Below are 25,456 nucleotides of genomic sequence, written 5' to 3'. Positions count from 1 at the left end.
AAACAATATAAATAATTTTTTAAAACAACACAAGTAGAAAAAAACACACATACAAATAAAAAATAAATTTAACAAAATTATAAAGATATGAATTGTATGGATTTGGATGTAGAAATATAAGGGAACACCCCAAACTACCCGATCATGGAAGTGGAAGGTACACAAGTGTTGAATATTGTATACATTGTCAGACTTTTTTAATGCATTGATCAGTTTGGCTGACCTTTTCCCTCTCTAAAAAAGTAGTTATTTGTCAAATGGGATGGCTCTCTGGGAAGGAGATGGGGTAAGATGCTTGGGATAGCTATGGTGATTTAAGAAACAAAAAATATAAATAAAAACTTAAGAAAGTAAAAACAGTTTAAAATAAAGAAAGAAATAGGAAGGAAGAGGGCCTACTAGGACCCAACATTACCTCAAATGCTAGTATACAATAGAAGAAGAAAATAAAAATGTACTAAAAGAATAGATGTGCAGGATGAGCTACAAATTTCTCCAAGGTTTCTATGATTTTAGAGAAATAGTATCATTGTTCTTATAATGTGGAAAATCATGAATGAGGGTCGTGGAGGAAAGATGAATGAACAGCATCATCTTTACTGTTTTACTTGAGGTAGCAGTATCCAGGATAACTCATCTTTAGGAGAGTGCAGTATAACTGACCTGAAGGATAAGAGTCCCAAAGAATATTATTTGATGTGGAACTTTCATGACAGGGGTCTATTAGGAAAAAGCACTAATACAAACTTTACTCTCCTCAATATAAATCTGCAAGTTTTGAAATGAGAAGTATGACTGCCATACCTGGCTGTAAAATTTACAAGATCCTCAAGATGTTCTGATTCACTATAATCAACTGTTATGGAGACCTGCTCCAGAGGCACTGGGAGAAAAAAATGAAAAAAGAAGAACCAGGCAAAGAATGTTTTATATACCATAGCTGAAGAGGAAACTGAGGAGTGAATCTATGGTAAAGCTGTCAAGAGGTCAAGGAGAAGAGGAGAAAGATGTTATTTGTTGGTATATGATCAATGACCTTAATAAACCCAACAGAGTTCAAGAGACAAAAACCTGACTGGAGAGGATCCAAGAAGTGACTGCCACAAATTCACTCAATATTTGTAAATACTGTATCCAGGAAGTTTGAAAGTAAAGAAGAAAAGATGGAATAATCATTAGATAATACTGAAAGTTTCAGGATGATTAAAAAAAAAATATGTGTGACATGGCCTGTTACTTTTTACTTAAACTAGCCAAGTTTTCCCTTATATGTATTTTTCATTGCTTATATACAATTACCTATATAAAGTATAGATAGATTTTTGAATGTAGTTTATGCTTTCCTTACACAAGTGTCAATGTTGGCTGTTGTCTTCCAAGTTTCTCAAGAGCAAAGACCATTTCTTCTTTTTTTTTGTTGTCTTTTTGGAGGGAGGAAGGCAGGGCAATTGGGGTTAAGTGACTTGCCCAAGGTCACACAGCTAGTAAATATTAAGTGTCTGAGGCTGGATTTTAATTCAGGTCCTCCTGACTCCAGGGCCAATACTCTACTCATTGTGCCATCGAGCTGCCCTGCAAAGACCCTTTCTAATTTGCTTCACATAATGTCTAGCATGCTGTCACATGCAATTAAGCACTTAATAAATGTCCTTTGAAGATGAATGTGGAATGTAAGGATTAGTGACTACAGTGTAGATAAATATCAAATTTCCAGTATTATCACAAAGTACATTCTTCTTAATTGTAATATAGTTCTCAGAAAAACGTTCATTTTATTTGCATGTTGCAAACACCTCATGAACTCCTTCTAATTTAATACTTATTATCAAATTTCCCATTTTCCAGGGTAAGGCAACATGGTACAATGGAAAAAATAAAAGCCTAGAAGTAAAGAGGCCTAGGTGTGAGTTGCATTAATTAATTATGTGCTCTTTGGCAAGGTCACTTTGCCTCTTTAGGCTTTAATGTCATCTGTAAAATGAGGGGGTACTAGAAAACCTCTAAAATCCCTTCCAATTCTAATAATCCATGAATTTATAGAACCTGTTTAGAAAAAAGTCCATGAAGCTACAATGTGAGTTCTTGGCTAAATGTTGCCCAGAAGCCCAAAATAGGAAAGACTGAAGTTTCTTCACTTCAACTTTTCCCTAATAATTCCACGAACATTTTATGTCAATACAGAGATTAACTAATGATTTGCTTTGTTTCCTTCAGTATAGCATTTGACATGTAAAATCATAGGTGCTCGACAATGTTCAAACTCAAGAGAAACATCACAAGACATTGTTATAGATAACAGACCCTTATGATCTTATGATATTTTTCCTTTAAACATCCAAATATATTAAATGGCTCAATTTTAATTTAGATGAAGTTAAGGGAAAGGAAAAGTACTATGTCAGAGGAAAACATTAAAACATAAGTGCTGTCATCCTTTGGTCATTAATCTCCTTTTCTCAGAAACACATGGCTGTAAAATTCTGTTCTAGGATGAAAACTGGGCACCAGAGAGTTTAGCTTTTGCATCATAGTCTTTCAAGGAGAGAAAAAGAGGGGTAGGGGGAAGGGCATAAGGGAGTTATTTGTTAATCAGTGAAAAGAAACTCATTAGCATTCTATAGTTACTTTTTTTTTTCCAGATGAAATTTGGCAGGAGTCTCTTGGTTATTGCAACTATCCACGTAGGGCAAAGTCCACAGAATGAAAAAGCATTCATTAATAAATTCTCATTGATACTTCTATTGTCAACCCTAATCACTTGTGGGCTTTAGTTGAACTCATTTATACTTCTATTGGAAATGTTAATCATTTGTTGGTTTGAATTAAAGCCTTTTGCATCCATTAGTATCTGTCAATGAATTATGAAGTGTCTGAATTTTAATAAGCTCAGAATAATTCTGAATAGGATCATTACTAATGGATTCTGATTCAAAATACTATGTTCAAATCATAACATTCTAAGCTTAATTTTATAAATAAGATATGGGGAAATGAAGTAAAAAAAATCCTTTTTCCACCAGTCTCAACCACAAGATTTTTCAAGGGCCCTGTTTCCAAGGAAATAAAACAACATGGCATTGTGTTATCATACTATGGAACAACTCCAGTGATTCCACAAATTAAAGGAATAAGTTACATTCTAAAATGGTATTCTGGTATGTTGGGAGGTAGGTTGGGGCAATGGTGAGCTAGGACTCTTAGAGGCACAGGACATTAAAAAATATTACAACCAGTGAGTTAAATGTCAATTAAAATCAATAACCCTAAAAGTAGTTCCAAAGGCTTTCATCTTCAGAACCAAGACCTCTATTCCCTTGCTTCCCACCCTGAGGCAAATTTAAAATTTTTTTTTTTTAATTTTAGAATGGATGTGAGAAATCAGTGGTTGCCTAGTAATAGGAAACAGGATCATGATCAATCTGTTATACCATTGTTTAGATACTAGAAAAGTTGAAAAGCACATCACATAAATATGATGAATTCTTTTGAGAATGAATGACAGGTTAAAAGATATTCTGAGTTATAAACAAGGTCTTACACACACACACACACACACATACACACACACACACATCAGAACATTTCTCCTGCAATTGTTCACCTTGACAATTTCTGGAATTTGGTAAATGTTTGGTAGATTGATGATTTCATGAACTTAACTATGGCCACCTTTTCTTTTCTTATCTTTGTACTTAGTTTCTTCAGTGATAAGGAAGCTCAAATGGCAAGCAAACCAAAATAACCAAATGGGAAGAGGTGCTAGGATCTAGTGATCTATTAGACAAAGGAAATGAACATAAAGTTAAAGGGATAAAGTTAATAAGTTCTCATTACTTAGCCAACCAAGAAGGTATGATCATGTCAATGGCCTTATGGGTCAAACTAGAAAGAACTGCCTATTTGGGACAATAAAAACTCTAGAGCTGGAAAAAACTTTAAAGACCATCTACCTAAATCTCTCCTTTTACAGAAAGGAAGACTAAGACTCAGAGAGGTAAAATGATTTGTCCAATGCCATATATGTAGTGGTAGAACTAAGATCCTCTGATTCTACTATTATTTCCACTGCACAACAATAATAAGCTATAATAAACTTGGGTTTTAAAATGTTAAGTTTCAGGTCACAGTCTTATAAAATAATAAATTTAGAGCAAGAAGGATTCAGAGTACCATAGATTTAGGGTTGGAAATGGCCTGAGAAGCAGTCTTGTTCAAACTCCTCATTTTACAGGTGAGGAAAGTGAGGTTCAGAGGTCTTAAACAGCAGAGCTAGGATTAAATCAAGTCTTGTTACTTCAGATATAGGGGTCTTTTCAGTACACAATGCTGCCTCTTTATGTTGGCTGGGCACAAAAACACAGAAGAGAAGAGAAAATGTGGAATTCAGGGCTAGAGGGAACAAGTAATTTAAAAGTTGAAAATAGCTCTTAAAGTGTATGATTACCCACTATGAATTTGCACTTCAAGTCTCAGGAGGTGCTCAGTGTTATTGTTGCCTACCATACATCTTGTGGTACAATGTAAAGAGCCCTAAATGTGAGGAGTGGTAGACCTGAATCCACAGAAGCAGAAGGCTAAGTAACTTTATAGGCTATCCAGTTTAACAGATCAATAAACTGAGGCCACAAGAGGGTAATCAATTTGTCAAAGGAAGCTGGTTAATACAAGTCATAGCCAGGATTTTAACCAAGGTCTCCTGATTCTAAATTTAGTGGCCTTTCCCACTCACTAGCAATGTGGTTCCAAACAAGGCACTCCAGCGCTCCATAAAACACGGTCCTCTGCTTGTTTAGGTTTAACTGATGCAGTGGCTAAAGCCAAGTATATTGCAGTGACAGAATATCAGTTATACCCAGACTAAGAGAAGATAATATTATCCCAGGACCCTAAGCCCAAGTGTCTCCTAAACTATAAGATTTGTTTCCAGTTCAGAACCTACACCCATCTTTAAGGGAAAAAATCACTGTGGAGAAGGGCTCCACCTTCCTCATCAGGACCAGCAACAACTGCTGGCCAACTACCACCAGAGTCAGATAGTCACAAAAGGCCTAAGAGTGGCAGCCCTGTCCAGATCATCATTTCTGCTTCCAGTCTAGCCCTTAGCACCATCATCTGGGAAAGTAACTCTAGAGAGAAGGGTCCAGTCATTCTCACCAACTGCCAACCAGTCAGCTGGCAACTGTGAACCAGCTTAGCTGAAGAAGACAGGCACCCTGAAAGAGAAAGAGAAGGAAACATGCACCAGGCAAGTCAAAACACCACCATTAACTTGAACACTATCTTCCCTCAGACCCCAGTTAAAACAGTTGAGGATTTTTGAACTCAAGAGCCCTAGGAAAAGCAATATTTCCAACCCACTGCTCTCAGGCATATTTCTGAGAGTTAACCCCCATGAAGATAAAAACTGGTAACTGCTGCTTCACATTCTATAGCCAAAGCTACTGAAGACCCAGAAAAAGAAAGTTCTTGGGCACCAAAGTTCTTGACATTGGGTACAGGACTCTGTTACATTGCCCATGTGAGGATCCAAAATGAAGTCCCAAGGTAAGGAGGGACCCTAGGACCACAAGGGCTTGGGGTGCAGGGAAGGAGGGACCCTGGTCACAGTTCCAGGGCAAAGGAAAAAAGGGCTTATGGTCATTCAAAGAACAGAGCACAAGATTGGAGAGAAGTAAACACACCTCTCCTTAAATCATATCATCTTAAGAAGAACTGAAAACTTATAAATCCCCAGAAGTAGCCCTGAAAACAGCTGAACAAAAACCCTGAAGCTTGGAACAGTGCCCCTTAGACCCTGAAGCAGAGTCCAACTGTAACATAAAGTTAAAAATGAAGAAATAGGCTGGGAAAATGAGCAAACAACCAAAAAAACTACCATAGAAAGTTACTATGGTGACAGGAAAGATCAAAACACAAATTTAGAAGAGAACAACAAAGTAAAAATTGCTATATCAAAAGGCTTAAGGAAAAATGTGAATTGGTCTCAAGCTCAAAAAGAATTACTAGAAGAACTGAAAAAAAAAAGGCTTTAAAAATCAATTAAGAGGGGTAAAGAACTGAGAAAAGATATTAGAATGATGCAAGGAAATCATGAAAAAGGAGTCAACACAAAAAAATTCTAAAGAAAATAACACCTTAAAAAACAGAATGGGTCAAATGGGAAGAAGGAGGAGGAGGAGGAGAAGGAAAAGGAGGAGGAGGAGAAGGGGAAGCACAAACATCCCGTGAAGAGAACTCCTGAAAAGACAAAATTGGACAAACAGAAAAGGAGTTCCAGAAATTCACCCCAAAAAGGAACATAAAAAGTAAAAATAACCAAATAGAAAAGGAAGTCCAAAAGCTTACTGAGGAAAATATTTCCTTAAAAATCAGAATTGGACAAGTGGAAGCTAATAACTCCATGAGGCATCAAGAAACAATAAAAAAAAAATGAAAAAAATAGTAGAAAGTGCAAAATATTTCATTGGAAAAACAAATGACCTGGAAAGAATTACTGTACTACCTGAAAACCTGAAAGCCATAATAATTAAAAAAAAGAGCCTAGACATCATCTTTCAAAAAATTATTAAGGAAAATGCCCTGATATTCTAGGGTCAGGGTAAAATAGAAATGGAAAGAATCCACCAATCACCTCCTAAAAGAGGCCCCCAAAAGAAAACTCCTAGGAATATTATAGCCAAATTTCAGGGTTTCTTAAGGACAAAATATTTCAAACACCTAGAAAGAAACAATTCAAATACTGTGGAACCACAGTCAGGATAATTCAAAATTTAGGAGTTTTTACATTAAAGGACTGGAGGATTTGAAATATATTCTAAAGGGCAAAAGAGCTAGGATTGCAACCAAGAATTACCTACCCATCAAAACTGAGTATAATCCTTCAGGGGGAAAATGGACATTCAATAAAATAGAGAACTTTCAAGCATTCCTGATGAAAACATCAGAGTTGAAGGGAAAATTTTATTTTCAAATACACAACTCAGGAGAAGCCTAAAAAAGTAAACAGGAAAGAGAAATCATAAGGTGAAACTTTTTATATCCTTATATGAGAAGATGGTACTTGTAACTCCTAAGAACTTCCTGAAATATTCATATTGGGGATAGTTAGAAGGAATATAGACAGAGAACATAGGTGTGAATTGAATATGATGGAATGATACCCCAAAAAATATTAGGGGTAAGGAGAAATATATTTGGAGAAAGAAAAAGGGAGAGCTAGAATAGGGTAAATTATCTCACATAACAGGGTCAAAAAAAAGCTTTTATAGTGGAGGGGAAGATAGAAGACTTGGGCAGGGGAGGAAGCTTGAATTGTTTTATGAATTAGCTCAAAGAGGGAATAACATACAAATTCAGTTGGAGACAGAAATCTATTTTATTCTACAGGAAAATAGGAAGGGAAGAGCATAAGAGCATAAAAGAAGAGGGTAGTGCTGATTGAAGGGAGGGAGGACTGGGGGAGGCGGTAGTCAGAAGCAAAACACTTTTGAGGACAGACAGGGTGAAGTGAGAGATTTTGGATAAGTAGGGGGAAACAGGAGGTAGAGAAATATACAGTTAATAATCATAACTGTGAAAAATAACAGCAATTTCTCTGATAAAGGCCTCAAATATGTAGAGAAAAGAGACAAATTTATAAAAATAAGAGCCAAGCAATATGAACAGGCAGTCTTCAGACAAAGTAATCAATACTACCTATAATCATAGGGAAAAAATGCTCCAAATCACTACTGATAGAGAAATGCAAGTTAAAATAACTCTGAGGTCCCACTTTGCACCTTTTGGCTAATATAACAGAAAGGGAAAATGACAAACATTAGGGGGAATGTAGGAGAATTAAGACATGGTAGAGTCGTGAACAACCATTCTGGAGAATAATTTGGAACTATGCCCAAAGGGCTATAAAACCATGCAAACCTTTTGACCTAGCAATACCACCAATAGGTCTGTATCCCAAAGAGATAAAAAACAAAAAGAAAAAAGATCTACATGTACAAAAAAAAAATTAAAGCAGCTCTTTTAGTGGTGGCAAAGAACTGGAAATTGAGGGGATGCCCATTAATTTGGGAATGGCTGAACAAGTTGTGATATATCATTGTAATGGAATACTATTGTAGTATAAGAAATGATGAGCAAGATGCTTTCAGAAAAACCTGGAAAGACTTACATGAACTAATGCAAAGTGAGATGAGCAGATCTAGGGAGTACCCTGTACACAATAACAGCAATATCATATGAAGATAAACTATGAATGACTTAGGTATTCTCAGCAATACAATAATTCAAGACAATTCCAAAGAACTTGTGATGAAAAATACGATCTCCAGAGATAGAATTGCTGGAGTCTGAATGAATAGTGAAGCTCACATATTTTAACTTTATTTTTCTTAGTGATTTTTTTTTGTTCTGTGCTTTTTTTCACAGCATTACTAATATGGAAATATGATTTGCATGACTGTACAAGTATAATTTATATCAAATTGCTTGTCTTCTCAATGAAGGGGGAGAAAGAGGAAGGGAAAAATTTGAAAGTCAAAACTTTAAAAAATGTTTTAAAATTGTTTTTCACATGTAATTGGGAAAAAGTAAAATATTAAATAATTTTTTTCTGAAAAAAATTCATACTTGGGCAAAGGCGCTCATCTGGATTTACTCAAATACAGAACTATATCCCCTAAAGGTCCCAGTAACCAACATGCCTGTGTTTTACATATTGTGAACTTAAGTATTTCTTTCTAGGCCAGCATCCCAGGCACTGGTCCAGGGGAAAGAGGTCTTATCTTCTATGTCTCCAGCAGAAGATAAAGTCTTGGCTTGTCTCTATGTATCTTTGTGTGTGGTTGGAGACAGGCTCTGAGTTGGTTCAATGAAGCACTGACCACTGATTTCAAGCTATTTATAGAAACAAATTTGGGAGCATATCAAGGATGCAAAAAAAAAATTAATGCATGATCGGGTTTTCAAAAACTAAATGCTTATTTTGCTCTCTCTCAAAATTTTATTATTTTGAAAGTTATTGTTTTTTAGTATAGTCTGAGATCTGTTACTACTAGGATCCATTCCCACTTTTTTTCTTCCATTTTCCCCTCAAAATCCTTGCCCTTTTTTGTCTCTATATGAATTTCATTATTTTCCCCTAGTTTTATATAGTAATCTTTTGGTAGTTCGAATTCTATGATACTGACTAAATAATTTATGCAATGTGTTCATTTTTATTATATTGACTTCTCTTAACTATGAACAATCAATATTTTCTAATTATTTATGTCAGCATTTCTATAAACAGTAGTTTATAGTTATATTTATATAGTTCTGGTGTTATCTTGATAGGTAGATTTATAAGTATTTAATACATCCTTGAATTATTTTAAATGGACTTTATTTCTTCCTGTCAGGTTTTATTGATATTACAAAGAAATACTTAATAGTTTTTTGCGGATTTAATATATATACTTTCCAAGTATACTAAATTTACCACTTTAAAATAAATATCATTGACAAAAGTTATAATTGTGTTATTTCTTCACCTCTACTTATTCCTTCAATTTCTTTTTTTCTCATTGCCAACATTTCTAATACTATGTCAAATAAAAGTGTTTACAAGGATATCCTTATTTCAACCCTGATTTTGATGGAAAGGATCTTAGTTTATCCCCATTATACAAATTACTTCTTGGTTTTTGATAGATAGATACGACATATTATATTAAGTAAAGGTACACCAATTCCTGTTTTCTAGTATTTTGCAAAACTTTTTTCTGCATATACTGATATAGTCAATTTTTGTTATAAATTTGTTTTTGTTGTAAATTGTTATTTTTTTTAAAATAACTTTCGTTAAATATAGAATTTTTGTTATAAATTTCGTTAAATGTAGTTTTTTGTTATAAGTTTGGTTAAATATAGAGTTTTCCTAATGTTAGATCAAACACTGTATTCTTAGTATAGATCCAATCTGGTCATAGTTTACCATTTTTGGAATTAGCCTACTTGTTAATATTTTATTTCCATTTTTTTCTGCAAATATATATATATTCATTAAGGATAATGTTCTACAGTTTTGTTTTGATTCCTTGGTTAATATATCAAAATTAGATTTCTGTCAAAAAAGAAATTTGGTAGGATCTTTTTTTTTTTTTTGATATTTTGCAAACAGTACATAATAATGGAATTGTTCTTTAAATGTTGTAAGAATTCACTTGTGAATCCATTTGGTCTTGGGATTTTCCCTTTGAAAGTTGATGTAGACCTTGTTCAATTCCTCCTTCTGAAATCAAGTTGTTTAAATTCTCTAGTTCTTATTCTGTTAATGGGGATATTTTGTACTTGTAAACATTCACTGATTTCATTTAAGCTTTTGGTTTTATTGGCATATAGCTGGGCAAAACAGCTTCTAATAATATCCTTCATGTCTTCTTCATTTGTTATAAATTATCCTTTTTCATTTTTGATACTGATCCTTTGGTTTTTTCCTTTCTTCTCTTTAAACAAATTGGCTAATGGTTTATCTATTTTGTTTTATGATTAAAAAAAAAACCTAGTTCCACTTCTTGTTTATTAATCCAAAAGAGTTTTGTTTGTTTGTTTTGAAGTTTGTTAATCTCATCCTTGCTTTTCAGGATTTTTATTTTGGTGTTTAATTAGGGTTTTTAACTTGTTGGTTTTCTAGAGATTTTCATTCTTCTTGGACTATTCTTTTTTTTTAATTAATCAGTGTTTAGAGATATAAACTTCCCCCTGAGGACTGCTTTGACTGAAAGTTTTGATGTGTAGTCTCATTATTTTTATATAATTATTTAATTAAATTAACAAAACAATTCGGTATTGGTTAAAAATAGATCAATCAGGAGAACAAATTAATTGCACAAAGTATAGAAGTAATACTCTAGCATCCTATGAACACAGGGTTTTTTTACCACAGATATTTGAATAAGCATTCATTATTTGGCAAATACTGCTGGGAAAATTGGACACTGGTATCAAGGAAATTGGATTTATACCAACACTTCACAACTTATAAAAAGATAAGATGCAAATGGTTATGTGACCTAGATATAAAAGATCAAATTATAAATAAATTAGAGAAACCCTATCAGAACTTTGGATAGAAAATAAGTAGACCAATAATAGACCAAATAAAGAACAGAGAAGATCACAGAAGGTAAAATTAATAATTTTGATTACGTACAACTAGAAAGTTTTTGCAAAACAAATTTAATTTGTAAAAGGCAAACAATTAATTGGGTAGAGAATATTTGCAGCAAATTTCTCTCACAAATAATTAATTTCCAAGATAGAAAAAGAACTCATACATATTTAAAAGAAAAGGAAACATTCTCAATTGATAAAAAAAAAAAACCTAAGGGATATAAACAGAAAGCGCTAAAGAGAAGAAACCTAGGACATCTGAAACCACATGAAAATACTCTAAATTATTCTTAATTTAAGAAATGCAAACTAAAATAATTATGAGATTACATTTCACAATCATCAGATTGGCAAAAATAACAAAAAGGAAAATGATAAATGCTACACAGACCATAGGAAAATAGGTATATTGATATACTATTGGTAGACTTGTGAAATAGTATAACTATTAAGGAAAGCAATTTGGAATTATACACACAAAGTTACTAAATGGTAGGTGCCCCTTGATCCAGCTATATCACTACTAGGTCTATAACCAAAAGAAATCAAAGAAAAGTGAAAACATCTTTCATGTACAAAAACATTTATAGCAGCTCTATCTACTTTGGTACTTTGATTGGCATGGCACTGAATAAATGAATTAATTTGGGTAGTATTTGTCATTTTTATACTATTGGTTTGTCCAACCCATAAGCAATTAATGTTTTTCCACAATGTCAGAAGAACGAAAATGGAAGGGGTGGGGGTTGAGGGGGTGTCACATTAAGTGAAAATGGAAGGAAATAGAGGAGAATTTGTTACGACACATAATTGGGTTGTATAAGTAGAATAATCTGAAAACATGGAAGGAGTATGGGGCAGGGGGAAATAAGACACCCTAACACATTACAAAGTCTTGTTGAACAGGGTAGTAATCAATGCATAGCAATGGATAGATATTATCTGTAATCTCTGATACTGTTTTGCTATTTATTTTATTAAATACTTCCCAATTATATGTAAAAAATTTTTAAATCATTTTAAAAAAATATTTGAGTTCCAAATTCTCTCTTTTCCCACCTCTCCCCTACTCCCTGAGAAGGTAAGCAAATGGATTTTAATTATACGTGTTAGGTCATGCAAAACATATTTCCATATTAGCCATGTTGCAAAAGAAAACAGACAAAAAATCCCAAGAAAAAGGAAAAAAAACCCAACCATTCTTCAATCTGCATTCAGAGTTCATCAGTTTTCTCTCTTGAAGTAGATAGAAATTTCTAACATGCATCTTTTAGATTTCTCTTGGACAGTTCTTTTGATCAGAGTAGTTAACTCTTTCACAGTTGATCCCACTTACAGTATTGCTGTTACTGTGTACAATGTTCTCTTGGTTCTGTTCAATTCACTTTGCATAAATTCAAATAAGACTACTTAATATTTTTCTGAATCTATCCTGTTCATCATTTCTTACAGCACAGCAGTGTTCTATCACACTTATAAATGACAACTTTTTCAGCCACTCCCTAATTGAGGGGCATCCCCCCAAATTCCAATTCTTTACTACCACAAAAAGAGCTGTTATAAATATTTTTGTATAAATTATGTCTTTTTCCCTTTGATCTCTGGTATACAGACCAAAAAGTGGTGTTGCTGGATCAAAGGGTATGCACAGTTTTCTAGCTCTGGGCATAGCTCAAAATTGCTCTCCAGAATGATTTGAACAGTTCACAACTCTATCAACAATGCATTAGTGTCCCAATTTTTCCACATCCCCTCCAGCATTTATCATTTCCCTATTCTGTCATGTTAGCCAATCTGATCAGTGTGAGGAGGTATCTCAGAGTTGTTTTAATTTTCATTTCTCTCACCAGTAATAACTTAGAGCATTTTTTAATGTGACTAGTTATAGCGTTTTTTCTTCTAAAAACTGCTTGTTCATATCCTTTAACCATTTACCAACTGGGGAATGGCTCTTATTTTTATAAATTTGGCTTTGTTTCCTACGTATTTCAGAAATGAAGCCTTCATCAGGGGAACTTGTAAAAAAGAAAAAAAACTTCACCCAGTTTCCTGTTTTCCTTCCAATCTCGGTTGCATTGGGTTTGTTTCTGCAAAACCTTTAATTGAACATGCTTAAAATTATCTATTTTCCTTCCCGTGCTCTTCTCTGTCTCTTGTTTGATCCCAAATTCTTCCCTTCTCCATAGATCTGACAGGTAAAATTTTCCATGTTCCCCTAATATTCTTATTTTTTGAATAATCTTATATTTTTCCCAATTACATGTAAAAACAATTTTGACATGCTTCTTTAAAAAAAAGATTTTAAGTTCCAGATTCTGTCCTTCCATCCCTCCCTTTCCATATCCCTGAGAAAGTAAGCAACTTGATATAGATTATATATGTGCAATCATGCAAAACATTTCTACATTAGTCATGTTGTGAAAGAAAGCACAAACCAAACACACAAACACAAATAAAGTAAAAAAAAATCAGTATGCTTTGATATGCATTCAGACTTTATTAGTTCTTTCTCTGGAAGTGGATAGCATTTTTTATCATGACACTTTGGAAGTGTCATGGAACATTATATTGCTGAGAGCAGCTAAGTCATTCATAGTCAATCATCATACATTATTGCTGTTATTGTGTACAATGTTCTCCTGGTTCTGCTCATCTCAATTTGTATCAGTAAATGTAAGTTTTTCCAAGATTTTCTGAAACCATCCTGCTCTTCATTTCTTATAACAAAATAGTATTCCATTACAATTATACACCAGAACTTGTTCAGATATTCCCCAGTTGATGGATATACCCTCAATTTCCAATTCTTAGCCACCACAAAAAGAGTTGCTACAAAAATTTTTGTACAAGTAGGCCCTACCCCCTCTTTAAAAAAAAAATTCTCTCTTTAGAATAAATACATAGTAGTGGTATTGCTAGGTCAAAGAATATGCACAGTTTTTATAGCCCTTTGGGCATAGTTCTAACTTGCTATTCAGAATTATTGGATCATTTTAAAACTAACAGTGTATTAATGTCCCAGTTCTCACTTATCCCCTATAACAATTATTTATCCTTTTCCTTTTAGTGAATCTGATAACTGGGAGGTAGTATCTCAAAATTGTTTTAATTTGTATTTTTCTAACCAATAGTGACTTGGAGCATTTTTCCATAAGATTATAGATAGCTTTGATTTCTTTGTCTGAAAACTGCCTATTCATATCCTTTTAGTATCTGTCAATTGGGGAATGAATTATATTCTTATAAATTTGACTCAGTTCTCTATATATTTAAAAAAGGAGGCCTTTATCAGAGACACCTGCTATAAATTATTTTTCTAGCTTTCTGTTTTCTTTCTAATCTTGGTTGCACTAGTTTTGTTTCTGCAGAAACTATTTAATTTAATGTAATCAAAAGTATACATTTTATATCTTATAATGTTGTCTATCTCTTGTTTGGTTCTAAATTCTTTCCTTATCCATAGATCTGAGAGATAAACTATTCCATGTTTCCTAAGTTGTTTATTGTTCCACCCTTTATGTCTAAAGCATGAACCCATTTTGATTTTATCTTGATCTATGGTGTGAGATGTTGGTCTATACCTAGTTTCTGCTAAACTGCTTTCTAGTATTCCTAGCAATTTTTGTCACACAGTGAGTTCTTGCCTCAAAAGCTTGGATCTCTGAGTTTATAAAACATGATTATTACTATTATAAATTGTGTACCTAATCTATTCCAATGACCTACAGATTATATATCTGACATTTAAGGTCCTTACCAAATGGTTGCCTATTCAGTAATGATTTTGGTAAGGGAGGCTACATCTCAAGATCATCTATTAAGCTATTATTTGTGTCAATGGAATAAGAATCTAAACAAATTAAATTAGTTCCTTGAATTACTAGGTAGACATTTTTGTGTCTTGTAGTCCAAGAAACATTACTAAGAGGGGAAAGCAATGGATTTGAATAAAAGGATTTGAACCCAAATCCTAAATTTTGATATTTACTAGTTGTATGATTTAGGTCTTGGTTTCCTCTTCTACAAAAGGAGAACATTATATCAGATTACCTGTAAGGTGCCTTTTTAGCAATAGAGTCTATAATTAACAGTGACATATATAGTTCCAATAAGCAACCTGCCTATTTTAAGGAAGCAGAAAAGGCTGGAAGAAGAGATAAAGGATTTGAGAGCTTTTAAGTTTTTACTTATACTTATACGCATATACCTTCTAGTGTAGAATTCTTCTAAAAGATGGTTGGATAAAAACATGAGATACCTCCCATTTGGTGGAATGGGAAGGTAGGAGTTACAGAGTGTTTCCATAAATACTTCATTTTAGAGTTGACTGGTTTCTTTCTACAAATAAATTCCTTTTTCTTTGCTTTTTTTTTTTAAAGAGGCTTTCAAAGTTTCAAAGTAGAGGCTGAGCTCTTGATCTTATGTGAGGAATAGACATGACAAAAGGCCAAATTTACTAATGAAAACTTGCTGAACTTACTTTTCAGAATTCCTTTCTAAGTCACGAAGAGCCACTTTGGCCCTGCTCCCAGACTAGTCAAATGAACAGAATAGTCCCCAAAGGCTAACACACAGAGCCTTCTCCACTGAAGCCAAACACACATCTTCTCCTGACAGCTGGCTGTCTTAGCATACTCAAGACTGTATATTTATCATAGAAGAAAACCCTCCAGGAGAACAATATTTATTATAAGATTATCTCACTGACTCAATAAACCCAAGGAAGGCTAATTTAAACTATGTTTACTATGATGTTCTGTTACTGAAATCCTGACACAAAATAGCCCCAACAGATTCTGCCTAACTTTTTCTGGGACAATTCACTAATGGAATAAAATAGCCAGAGGCAGCTTTGGGTTTTTTTTAAATATCTCTATTATTTAACATTGGATTTTGGCCACTACAAACAATCTTTTGAGAACCTGTGCCATTGATTTTTATCGTGACTTAACCTGTTTTTAATATCATCAAGCACTGGCAAAAATCTTAAAGGAAAGATACTTTTTATTTAGGTATCTTCCCCTCACTGGACTTTTATATAAGTGTCACCTTTTTAATTATCTTTAAGATCATAGGTCATATTTGAAATGTTCCACAGTTATTCTCAGGCATAATGACACTGGGGTACAAGTAGTAAAAAGGCTCTAGGGTAGGTACAATAGGAATAAAGGGAAGGTGTATAGGAGTAAACACTTATGTACCATGTCCAGAATTTGGTTTAAAAATCATTCTAAAGATATATAGTTCGATCCCTAACAGACTTTGCAAGACAAACAAGCTGACACTTAGTCACTTAGCTTAAAAGAAAAGAAAAAGATATTTTGGGTGACAATATGGTACAGTAGAAGGGCTGTTGAAGTCAAAGGACACAGTTTTTAATCCCAGTTCTATTTTTATTTACTATTTACTACATGTATGACCTCTAATATAACTCACTTAACTTCTATGAGGCTTGGTTTACCCATCTGTAACATAAAGGGTTGGGACAAGATGATCTCTAAAGAGGTGCTCATTCCAGCTCTAAATCCTATGATTCAATGATATTTTCCTTCACCTCTAACTGGGCAATGAGACCACAGAATCAAAGATCCAGAGAAGGAAGGGACCTCAGAAGTTATCTAGTCCAGGGGTGGGAAATTTGTGGCTTTGAGGCCACATGTGGTCCTCTAGGTCCTCAAGTGTGGCGCTCTGACTGAATTCAAACTTCACAGAACAAATCCCCTTAATAAAAATATTTATTCTGTAAAACTTAGACTCAGTCAAAAGGCCACACCCAAGGACCTAGAAAGTTACATGTAGCCTCAAGACCACAGGTTCCCAGGCCCTGATTCTAGTCCAATCCTTTCATTTTACAGATAAATGAATAAACTGATGCTGCGGGAGACAATTTAATTTGCTTAATGTGTAAGTATCACAGGCAAGATGAAACTCTAGAATTAAATGTTAGAGTTTCAAGGAACCTTAGAAACATCTAATCCATCCTCCTTGTTTTACAGATGAGCAAAGAGAAATTCAGTGATTTGACCAAGGGCATATGTGAATTAGTACACCATCAGTACTCAAAGCCAAGTCTTTTGACTCCCAAAAGTGTTCTTTTCCTTATATAACACTGACAACTTTTTGGGTAATGACAGAGGAAGCAGACCTAGATGTTCTAAACACTTTTAAGTTTGACAATTCAAAACTAGTTTTTCCTTTCTAGGGATATAGGCCTTTGAATGGAAGGAGGTCTTTGCATAGATAAGCTTCCAAAGAGGACACATCTCAGAAATTTACGTATTCTCTGGTTTCAGTCCGGTCTCATAAAAAAGAGAAATTAAAATAAGGATTAAGGCCTACGATGACAAAAAATTTTGCTTAAAAATTAGCTTAACCCAAAGGAAAAAGCCCACCTTGTGGCTAAAGAGCAAATCTAGAATATGGTCAGTTATTGCAAAAATGCAATCAGCTGGGATATGGAGGAAAGTGTACATGATTAAGTGAAACCCATTTCTATTGGTCGAAAAGCAATTTAAAGTACAGTGAGTCATAGCAGCAGCATCTTTTAATATGAGGAATAGACCAGCATTTGCTAAAAGAATAAAATGGTATTCCACAAAGTTTCCAAGTTCCTATTGCTGCAGAAGTAAGTACAGACCTGGTGTCTAGATATTCTATTGTTTCTTCTATCCATTATAAAACTTTTTCCCCTTCTTGGACCATTGCCTTTTCCCTTATTCCTTTCCAAGAGGTTTCATAAATCAATAAAATATGTACTAAACAAATTTCTTCTGAATCTCAGCTGATTTCCAGTCTCCACCTTTTCGTTTTCTTCTTATTGCTTTTTCCTTACAACTAGCCATTTAAATTACATGGGAAAATATGTCTTTTTAACTTTCATTGGCTATCACATTGGTTACTTTCCATGTTTAAAATCATCAATATGTGTGTGATGGCACACAAGATATTAAGGAAGATGACAAAAGCACTTAGGATAATAGGCTGGCCATATCAGAAATGTGTATTACTGGCATAAATAGTGCTGGTGGTTAATGATCACTTTTATAGGCTGGTAAATATTTAGTACTTATTTCCAAAGTTGGTTTTATAACTTAACAACAAAAAGTTCTAAAAACAAACACTGGTCTGATGAAAGATGCCACCTGGATTGCCTCTGGGCTGAAGTTTTTGTCCCTGGGATGGGAACAGTAGAGGATGGAATCACAGAGCTGGTTTTCTTTAGGCCACTCCCTGTCAAGGCAGTTCAATCAAGAGCTGGAAGCCTACACTTCTGTAGGGAGAGGACTGGATAGTCTCTGGTGCCCATTTAACCTTTGGATTCACCACTGGAATTGCCAACAGTCTGAGAAGATGGGAAGGGCAGGGAATGCTTAGTGCCAGCTCTGGTGATGTAATTATAATTTAAAGCTTTTCTGCCAAGTGGAAAATTCAACTAGTGTAGAATCAAATTGCTTTCCTCCCTCCTAATATTCAAACTAAGTCTCTAAAGAAAAAGAAAGAAGTTCTGTTTTGCAGAATTCACCAATGGTAATTTTTTTTCTTTTGAAATCAAATAATGTCCTCATTCTTTAATAGGACTAATTGATTTGGGTTCTTGGGAAAACATATATAATATCTGAAATATGCATATATATATTATAAATGTTTCCTGTTCATTAAGAATATGAGATTCTTCTTAAATGGGGTTTTCTTTGCTAAACTATATACATGCATTTCATCTAAAACATGTAATGGGCTGTAGTCATATGTTAGCTGCCAGAGACACAGGAAGAACCATTCCACTGTCCTGGGCAAAAAGAGTAGGCTTCAAAAATGTGATATTTCAGAGCCTCATAGAATCATAATACACAAGAGAGAGTCCTGCCCACATTTTCTACCAAATGTTCCATTTAAAGGGATTGACCCATTTGAGGGGAATTTAGTCTCCATGTCAGTAGAAGTCTTTTGGGGACAGCAGATTTTTCTCCTTTTACATGGGGGAAAGCAGGGAATTAGAAGGACCTTCTTCCACTTTCTGGGATGTGGGGAAGTAAGATTAGGGCAGAGCGGTGAAGACATCAGAAGTGGAATCAGAGAGTCTCAAAGAAGATAGCATAAGATTATGGAGGACAACAAGGGGCTAGGGAGATTTTAAAGTGCAAAAAAGCTTTCATTATAATTGGTTTGTTTGTTTGTTTTTTAAACAAAGATCCCTAAAGGTTACTTTATTTGATCATCATGGGTCTATGATTGCTTAGATAAAGATAACAAATTTTAAAAAGTCTAGATGGAATAAAATTACCATGAGGAATAGTAGGAGCAGCAGCAGCAGCAGCAGCAGTAGTAATAAAGAACAGGTTTCCATAGTGTTTGAAGGTTAAAGTACTTTAATCATAACTACTCAATCAAACAAGTCGGATAAGTACCAACTCCATCTAGAGCAAATTAAGACTGCTACTTTCAGTTGGAAGGACTGCTTTGCTATATTACTAAGAAAAAAATCTTTATTAAAGGCTTTATACTTGATTTAAACTAAGCTAATTCTCAATACTCTCTTGCATATAAAGACTTGAAAGACCTGTGGGATTTAAACATTTAAATTTTAAATATTTTCTTTAAATATGATTTTAAATATTAAATATTTCAATATTTAAAAAAATAAAGGAGATGAGAGTCCTACTATATTTTATGCCCCATTTTTATTTTATAAAGATCATATCTAGAATTATATGTTAGATTTGGGGTATAACATTTCAACAAGATAGTTTGTCCAGAGGTACGCAACCAGGATAATAAGGAGGCTCAAAACTCTATCATACAAAGAATGGTTGAAGAAAATAAAACTATATGAAGCAACAAGGGTGAGGAGAAAAGCACGGGACTTGGAGTCTGATGATCTGAGTTCATATTTTGATTCTGTCACTATCTCTGTGACCCTGAGTAAGTTGTTTCATTTCTCTATGCTTCAGTTTCTTTTCTTTGTCTATATAGTAAGAATAATAATATATACAGCAATGTGCTAGTAAATGCTTAAAAACCAGCTTTCCTGGGGAATATGTATGCATGCCACACTTTAAGTATAATTGGCATTATTAACATTTCCACTATCACTATCTTAAATCTAGACAATCAACAAAACAATAAATCAAGTCTTAATTTCTTATATCTACCAATTTCCAAGGTTTAAATGCTCACACTGGAAATTTAACAAGCTGGTTCAATCCAGTTCAAACATACCCCTAAATACCTACCATATATGGCTATTGCTAAGCACAGTGACTGCATATAGCAGGCTCTTAATAAATGTTTGTTAACTTGACTTGACTCTTAAATCAGACAGAATTTAAGAGGTAGAAGGGACCTCAGAAACAGATCCCGATGGGCTACATATTGACTCAGAAGAACACAAATGAACATTTTCTATGTTATATTGTATTTTCATTTATTTTGTTAAATATTTCCCAATTACATTTTAATCTGGTTCCCCATATTCAGCTAGCACCTGGGAATTTGACACCTCTGATCTAGGTCAATTCCTACTGAAGAAAAAAACCTCTTTCTATAACATAGTATGGTTACAAAGTATTGACCAACTGCCACAGGAAGGCAGGTATGTATATGAACCCCAGAAATAGCAGAGTCCCCCAGAAACCAGCCTTCGTTTCAGCACAGCCTCTGAAATCATTTCAATGAGTGACCCAGTAACCATTCCTACTGTCAAACACTAATTGCCAATGAATTTCTACCAACCAAAAAGGCACTCTGGTCTAGCTAAAGCAGCAAGGTTTCCTGAAAAATAGATAGGAAGTAGCATGTTTTAGATTTAAACAATCACTACCTTAGCCACACCCCTCATCTTACCTTTACCACTTTCAAATGGTGATATAGGCAAATAAAAACTCTGATACCAAGAGCCCAGAAATATCAAATAAGGCCACTAACTTTCTTTCTTTCTTTTTTTTTTAGAGTTACATTGGTTACATTTATTGTAGTTTTACTTTTTATAAGCAGTTGTATTAGATGTTCTGTGTACTTTTGGATTTTTTGCTTGTATAGGCCCAATATTAAGTTTCTCTATGCCATCCTAAATCAACATTTTATTTACCAAGGCAGATTTCTCCATACTTTCTCCTGAAAATCTGTTAATAAATTGCAAATTACAATGTTATAAAGATGCCTAGCTTCTACTATTTACAGATTGCTTATATGATCTTGACTATGGAAACTGAAACCTCGAAAAACATTTACAGCTACAGCTTGCAATCTGGTCAAGCATTAAACCAGCTAAAATATAAAGCATAAAAATAGTTAAAACAAACATTAAGCTAGTTGGCCTAAATATAACAGTCAAACTTAAATTAGTGGCTCTCATCCTGCATGTACATAAAAGAACCCCTTTCTTGCTTGTTATCTGGTAAAACAAACTAGTTAAGTCTAAGTATAGCAAAATTAACTTAATTAGGTGGCTGTCACCCTGCATTCACTGAATATAAAGAACCCCTTTCCCAATCAATATTTAAGAGTTACCCTTTTTTGCCCCTGTTCAGTTCCCAAACCAAGCAAACCCCAAACAGTAGTTAGTATTGGGGGTCCATATTACAGTGAATGGAGAGAACCAGAGGTAGGACTGGTTTTTACTAGCATTTTTTTTTAAATAACAGCATAATGGCAAAACAGAAAAAAATTCATTCTAAAACCCTAAACCCTCATAGATTCGGGGTTATCATAAACTGTAAATAAAACATCTTCCCTAAAGAATGGGGTTTAAATTTACCCTTGGCATACCACATGTAATCAGAATTATTTGTTATATACAAACAACACCTAAGCAATACAGCAGAAGCATCACAACAAATCCCAATTTGACAAACCATACAGACCAGAACATCAACATATTAAAGTTTTCCGATGGTGAATTCAGTACAAAATTTTAATTTCAGAGCTTAACAATTATAAATGCTTGTGTACATTTAGTCAACCAAAAATCAAACCTCAGTCTAAGCCACTGCATATACACAATGAAACAAAAAGTACAAGTCATGAAAAAATGCTTGGGGGCTTCTTTACCATAAGGAAATAATTAACTATCTTGCACACACTGAACATCATAAATTGCAAAGTCAGCATTTTATATTACTGATTTTATTAACTTTTAAAAACACAACTATAGTTGAATATTACAACAAAAACAATAGCTAGTAGTGAGTGTGTTAAGATGTCCTTCACTCATTCACTACTGCATACAAAAGCCAGCATTACAATGAAGAGTATTCACTGGCACCACCCCCCATTAAGAGGTTTGACACTGAACCCCACCTCTGGGATGATGCTCATCATCCTCATAAGCTTCTCCATTGTAATGGCGTCTTCTTTCTTGAGATGGATCAAAGTCCACCAGTTCTACCTGATCCATATCTTCAGTCTCTTCTACTTCCTTCCTTTCAGGCAGTAATTTTTCCAACAAAGATAGCTTGTCTGATGAAAGAAAGCCATTCTCTGGGAAATTTACCTTGAACTCAATTATTAGAATTCCTTTCTCATAAGGTCGGCGATAAATGGGCATACCTTCATTCAGCACACATTTAATATCTCCATGTTTAACAATATGACCAGGATGAGAAGTAATGACTATAGTTCTATTATCAAGAGTTGTTATTGGTTTCTGAAAGCCACATAATGCTTCAACCAACTGGATATCCATACATGTGAAAAGGTCCTCACCACGTCATGTAAATATAGCATTGTCCTTCTGATCCAAAACAATGATAATATCTCCTGGCTCAAGTCCTGGCTCCTGGTCACCTTCACCATGGAATGTTATCTTCTGACCATCTTTCATACCCTTGTCAATATGAACCTCCAGAATCTTCTTCTCTCGAACAATTTTCCTTCCGTTACAGCTTTTACATCTATCTTTAGGGCTGATTCGTTCCCCATGTCCTTGGCATTCCATGCAAACTGACTGAATTTGCTGAACCATTCCAGGTCCTATCTGATGAATTCTTATTTGCATTCCAGTACCTCTGCAATTGGGACAGCATTCTACAGCTCCTTTCTTACCGCCCAGTCCTTCACATTTATCACAAATTACATTCTTTTGCAAAGCAAGTTTTCTCTTTGCACCATTATATAAATCTTCTAAGGTCACTGACAACTGATGAATGACATTTTTACCTCTCCATTCCCTTTGCATTCTTCCACCTCCTCCAAAAAACATTATCAAAGATATCCATTGGAGAACCAAAGCCACCACCAGAACCACCCTCTTTGATGGCTTGTGTTCCACCTTTGTCATATAATTCTCTCTTCATAAGCTTGAGAAATCTGCTTGAACTTTTCCCCTTCATTCGGATTCTTATCTGGGTGATATTTTAAGGCTAGTTTTCTATATGCCTTTTTTAGTTCTTCCTGGGAGGCATTGGGTTTTACCCCCAAAACATCATAGTAAGTAGTTTCCTTCACCATTTTGTATAGCCGGGGAGCGACACTCGCGGTACGCCCAGTGTCGAAATGCCCACGTCCGGGGTAGAGTGTGGGGGGACCGCCCAGAAGCCGGTTGGGATGTTAGGGGATCGCGTGGAAGAAAGAGAAGATTGGGGGAGGGAGCGCGAGTTCTTGTGCGCAGAGCTGGAGCGGCGCAGCTGCTGCCCTCAGCTTCTCTCCGAGTTTTCTGGAAAGTTCCGCCAAGGCCACTAACTTTCAAGCCCAGTTCTGCAGCCATGGGCCAGGAGCAATGTGTGTGTAGATGCCAGCTAACAATTGCCTCTGCAAGTGCTACAGTCCCTAATTCCTCAGCAGCCATAGCTACTGACAATCCAGAAAATAAAGCTCTCACACTGTCACATGATTCAACATAAGAAAATTAGGTGCTTTTATCAATGGACAATAAAGAAGATGCAAGTGCTTGTCCTACTATTCAATGGATGTCTTTCCTTATGACTTGCAGCTAAAATGCATCTCCACAAATTACAATGTAACTTTCCTCAGAATAAATACTATGTTGATTTTCTATTTTATCCCTAAACTTGTAAAAGTGCTTTGCACCTAGGAGGTTCTTTTTGTAAAACAGTTATTATTTAAAGATTTCCAGTGAGAGTGAATCAATTGCCTACTGAGGCAGCTCCTTCTATTTTCTGCTAGGTCTAATTATTAGGAAAATTTTCCTTACATCAAGCCTAAACTTATCATTACAACTTTGATACAAGCTACTAGTTCTATACTCTGAAGGTAAGTAGGGTAATTTTTATCTCTCTTCCTCCATTTGTCAATCCTCCAAATACTTAAAAGTCATCAAGCCACTATGAAAGGGGAGCTTAACCTAGGTCACAAAAGACATGTACAGTCTATTGATAGACTTTATGAGTGCCCACAAACTTGGAAAGGAAAAATTACATCTTTATTTTCACTAACTTCTAACTGAAAATTAGAAACTTCGTCAATTATTTAAGAAAATTATTGTGAGATATAAATAAGCTTCACCAGACTATTAAAGGAAAGTTAAGAACATTTGGCCTAGTAAATTTTCTCTTTTTCAGGATAAATATCCCCAGTCCCATAGATGGATTTTTAAACAGAATGAACTCTGGCCTTCAACAATTTGGTTGTCCTTCTGTGGATACTCTAAAACTTACTTCTGGAAGCAAGGTTACATTAGTAAACTCAAGAATTGAATACAGACTGACATCAAAACCCACCCCGATATGCCAGTTACCCCTCCATATTTCCAAAAAGATAACTAAAAGGTAAAATATGTAACCGGACAAATTTCTGGAGAAAATGAAGTTTAAAAACTTATGGCACCTTCTAAATGGGACAGCAAAAGAATGTGTGTGTATGTGTGTGTTTTTTGCAACACATGGACCATAATGAAATAAAGAGAAATTGGTTCAGAGACCACAAACAAAAAATGCAGACCCAAATGGAAACTTAACAATGAAATCCTAAATAATGAGTGTATCAAAGAACAAACCATAGAAACAATAATAACTATGTAAAATAAAATGAGGAAAGAACATACTAAAATTTCTAGCATGCAGTTGAAGTAGTCCAGAAGGGTAAAATAATATCCTTATTGAAAAATTATATTACATAATTATACAATTACATAAAAATGGAAATAGATTAATGAATTGAATATACATTTTAAAAAATTAGAAAATGAACTAATTAAACAAACCTAAAGGAAGCACAAAAGAGGAAATATTAAAAACTAGAGGAGAAATAGATAAGTTGGAAACCAAAAAGCCATAAGAATCATCAAAAAATTAAAATCTAAAGTTTTGAAAAGACCAGTAAAACTGATAAATCCTTAGCTCATATGACTAAAAAA

At 34.4% G+C, this 25,456-nt stretch overlaps 1 protein-coding gene and 1 pseudogene across 7 annotated transcripts in view; both read right to left on the bottom strand.

Moving 5' to 3' along the window:
* The window catches only part of BABAM2 (BRISC and BRCA1 A complex member 2), a 602,274-nt gene that overhangs the window by 251,801 nt on the left and 325,017 nt on the right, over nucleotides 1–25,456 (bottom strand). The window lies entirely within an intron of this gene.
* On the bottom strand, nucleotides 22,254–23,753 carry LOC138149151 (dnaJ homolog subfamily A member 1 pseudogene; annotated as a pseudogene).

This window comes from Petaurus breviceps, unplaced genomic scaffold, assembly GCF_028583685.1.
Source record: "Petaurus breviceps papuanus isolate PSGF00001 unplaced genomic scaffold, PetGlider_PUasm1.0 90845, whole genome shotgun sequence".
NCBI classification, from domain to species: domain Eukaryota; kingdom Metazoa; phylum Chordata; class Mammalia; order Diprotodontia; family Petauridae; genus Petaurus; species Petaurus breviceps.
Note: the sequence above shows the minus strand (reverse complement) of the source record. Positions and strands in the feature narration are given on the sequence as shown.